We start from the raw sequence: 4,454 nt of genomic DNA on the forward strand, positions 1-4,454 counted from the left end.
AGCCTGCTTGGTTGGGAATTACTGGATATATATTTGCTTCTTCTGAAACAAAAACAAATATTAATTCCAGCAATATATGATAAAACCAATAAGGACTCAAAAAATTATTTCCAGGTTCGCCGCTTTCTCCAACGTCGAAATCTCCCAAGCGATGCTGGTTGTTGTCTCCACTAGCCGTAATACCGGTACCGACCACCAGGTGACGCCACTCGCGAAAGCTCCGCGGTTCCCAATAGATGGCGCTGTTTGGTGTCTCCGCTAAAGCTCGCTGCCGGTGGTAGACTGCGGACTTGCTCCAGTTCACCGCGGACGTGCTGGATCGCTGTCAGGGGTTCACTGCGAACTTGTTTGACGTCGCTGTCAAGACGCGAACGCGTTCCAAGCCGCACATTCACACGCGCCGACACACCTGACGCCGCTCTGCCGCTATTTTGCACGCACTATTTTATGCACTTTTCGGCTATTTCCTTTCTATTACCGTTTATAAAACCGTTTATCGGTGCCGACACTATGATTTAATAACGCCACTTAATGTTTTTATTCGCCTTTTCTGCGTTATTTCCGCACTTTACTGCTCCCATACAAAATGTATGGGGAGACTTTCAACGCACTTTCCAGGCGAGCATCGTCCTGTTTCACTGATATAACGCCATAGGCGACTAAAGGGCACAATAATTAGGCACTATAAACACTTTCCCGTCCTTTTTCTGCTGTTTTTGCATGCAATTTTTCACTTTTCAAGGGAGCGACACAGAAGCACGTCCTAACACTGCAAATGACAGCTACGCACACAGGGATAACTGGCTTGTGGCCGCCAAGCGTTCATAGCGACGTGGCTTTTTGATCCTTCGATGTCGGCTCTTCCTATCATTGTGAAGCAAAATTCACCAAGCGTAGGATTGTTCACCCTTTCAAGGGAACGTGAGCTGGGTTTAGACCGTCGTGAGACAGGTTAGTTTTACCCTACTGGTGTGTGCTGTTTGCCGCTATCTTAACGGAATTCCTGTGCAGTACGAGAGGAACCACAGGTACGGACCACTGGCTCAATACTAGTTCGACCGGACTTTGGTATGACGCTACGTCCGCTGGATTATGCCTGAACGCCTCTAAGGTCGTATCCAATCCGAGCTGATAGCGCTTCTCAAACCCATTAGGTGATCGGAAGCTAGCGGGCTTAACAACCCTCCGAGATCCGTCGGTGCTGCCCCGCGCACACTGACGTCTCATCCCCGCTATAGCACTAGACTGAGCCGCAACGGGCGGGAGCACGCTGCACGTGGAAGTACCTTACCACAGGGAACCCTGGTGGCTGTGTTTCCGTCGACCGTGGATACAACTAGTTTCGACACCTTCGACCGCCCGCAAACGACGGGACTACAGGCTGGGAGCTGCGAGTTGTAGAGATGCGTTCGCATCGATCCTCTCAGGCGACCCATGCTTGCTGGTGCTCGCGTTCACTTTGGGAATGGAGTGTTCGCGAGAGTGATTGTTGTGTTGTGTGTGTACAGTTGGTGCTTGCGTGCACTCCCATAGTGGAGTGTTCGCGAGCTTAAAACGCTTAGTCCCGATTAATACTCTCCTCGCAACATTATGTGCGTGGCTCCACGCCAAGTGGGATTAGCGGTGCGAAACGCGATTGGTAAAGTCGATGGTGATGTGCGTACCAACAGGCGATTTGTTAAGTCAAATGCGATCTGTGGTGCAACAGGCAATGTGTGTTTATTATCAGGTGTTGTTGGAAGTCAATACGATTTGACTTTCAAAAATTTTTCTAAGTCCTGATTTTTTTTCTCGTCGAGTAACTACAATGCACTATTTCTATCGCAGCGGACTTGTTGTTCATGGCCTAAATGATCGCGAACGAACACGTATTCGCAAAAAAATTTTTGTATGAAAAAGTCACCACTCGGGTACCTCCATACAAAAGTACCAAGTTCGGGTCGAGTGGTCGATGGACGTCGAAGGTGAAAATTTTTCATCATCGAAAATTTTTTCCAAAGTTGAAGCAAATGGGCCCTAGAGTATGAAAAGTGAAACCACGCATCGATTTGAGAAATAAAAATTTTTGTATGAAAAAGTCACCACTCGGGTACCTCCATACAAAAGTACCAAGTTCGGGTCGAGTGGTCGATGGACGTCGAAGGTGAAAATTTTTCATCATCGAAAATTTTTTCCAAAGTTGAAGCAAATGGGCCCTAGAGTATGAAAAGTGAAACCACGCATCGATTTGAGAAATAAAAATTTTTGTATGAAAAAGTCACCACTCGGGTACCTCCATACAAAAGTACCAAGTTCGGGTCGAGTGGTCGATGGACGTCGAAGGTGAAAATTTTTCATCATCGAAAATTTTTTCCAAAGTTGAAGCAATTGGGCCCTAGAGTATGAAAAGTGAAACCACGGATCGATTTGAGAAATAAAAATTTTGGTATGAAAAAGTCACCACTCGGGTACCTCCATACAAAAGTACCAAGTTCGGGTCGAGTGGTCGATGGACGTCGAAGGTGAAAATTTTTCATCATCGAAAATTTTTTCCAAAGTTGAAGCAATTGGGCCCTAGAGTATGAAAAGTGAAACCACGGATCGATTTGAGAAATAAAAATTTTGGTATGAAAAAGTCACCACTCGGGTACCTCCATACAAAAGTACCAAGTTCGGGTCGAGTGGTCGATGGACGTCGAAGGTGAAAATTTTTCATCATCGAAAATTTTTTCCAAAGTTGAAGCAAATGGGCCCTAGAGTATGAAAAGTGAAACCACGCATCGATTTGAGAAATAAAAATTTTTTGTATGGGAGGGCCCCTGGTAGAACATTTTTCCCAAGTGCGACCATTTTACCCGGTGAGTCAAAAAAAAATTTTTTTTCACCGTGACTCAAAACATCAATTTTAGACTCCCCTGAGTATGAAAAGTGAAACGAAAATCATTTTTGAGAAGAAAAAATTTTTGTATGGGAGGGCCCCTGCTAGAACATATTTCCCAAGTGCGTCGATTTTGGGTCGCCGACACAAGCTCGGGTCAAAAAAATTTTTTTTTCACGGTGACTCAAAACATCAATTTTAGACTCCCCTGAGTATGAAAAGTGAAACGAAAATCATTTTTGAGAAGAAAAAATTTTTGTATGGGAGGGCCCCTGCTAGAACATATTTCCCAAGTGCGTCGATTTTGGGTCGCCGACACAAGCTCGGGTCAAAAAAATTTTTTTTTCTCGGTGACTCAAAACATCAATTTTAGACTCCCCTGAGTATGAAAAGTGAAACGAAAATCATTTTTGAGAAGAAAAAATTTTTGTATGGGAGGGCCCCTGCTAGAACATATTTCCCAAGTGCGTCGATTTTGGGTCGCCGACACAAGCTCGGGACAAAAAATTTTTTTTTTCTCGGTGACTCAAAACATCAATTTTAGACTCCCCTGAGTATGAAAAGTGAAACGAAAATCATTTTTGAGAAGAAAAAATTTTTGTATGGGAGGGCCCCTGCTAGAACATTTTTCCCAAGTGCGTCGATTTTGGGTCGCCGACACAAGCTCGGGTCAAAAAAAATTTTTTTTCTCGGTGACTCAAAACATCAATTTTAGACTCCCCTGAGTATGAAAAGTGAAACGAAAATCATTTTTGAGAAGAAAAAATTTTTGTATGGGAGGGCCCCTGCTAGAACATATTTCCCAAGTGCGTCGATTTTTGGGTCGCCGACACAAGCTCGGGTCAAAAAAATTTTTTTTTCTCGGTGACTCAAAACATCAATTTTAGACTCCCCTGAGTATGAAAAGTGAAACGAAAATCATTTTTGAGAAGAAAAAAATTTGTATGGGAGGGCCCCTGCTAGAACATTTTTCCCAAGTAAATTCGATTTTACCAGGTGAGTCAAAAAATTTTGAAAAAAATATTTTGCCAAAATCGTGTTCATTGCCTATTATAAGGGACCAGGTCAGCTCACACGCATTTTTGGAGACCATATGGAAAGTGCGTCTGGGATTGCGGAAATTAAGTTTAGAGTGTTAAATGATGGTTTCGCAATCCCGAAAGGCTCAAAATCCACCCTAAGGTCCCCTGGGTGAAATGTGGTTTCCAAGGTGTGAGCGCTATCGGTGATAGAGTTGGAATGTGATTTCCAGAGCGCAGGGCGACTGGGCTTAGAGCGAAAATCATAGACAAGGGTAAGTATTGGACTGAACGACTCGAAGCAAACGAAAATCATAGACAAGGGTAATGGACTGAACGACTCGAAGCAAACGAAAACCACACACAAGAGTAATGGACTGAACGAATCGAAGCAAACGAAAATCACATACAAGAGTAATGGACTGAACGAATCGAAGCAAACGAAAAACCACAGACAAGAGTAATGGAGTGAACGAATCGAAGCAAACGAAAACCAAAGACAAGAGTAATAGAGTGAACGAATCGAAGCAAACGAAAACCATGAACACAGGGATAACTGAGAACGAACCTACCTATCA

Source organism: Anopheles moucheti (genome assembly GCF_943734755.1).
Source record: "Anopheles moucheti chromosome X unlocalized genomic scaffold, idAnoMoucSN_F20_07 X_unloc_29, whole genome shotgun sequence".
NCBI classification, from domain to species: domain Eukaryota; kingdom Metazoa; phylum Arthropoda; class Insecta; order Diptera; family Culicidae; genus Anopheles; species Anopheles moucheti.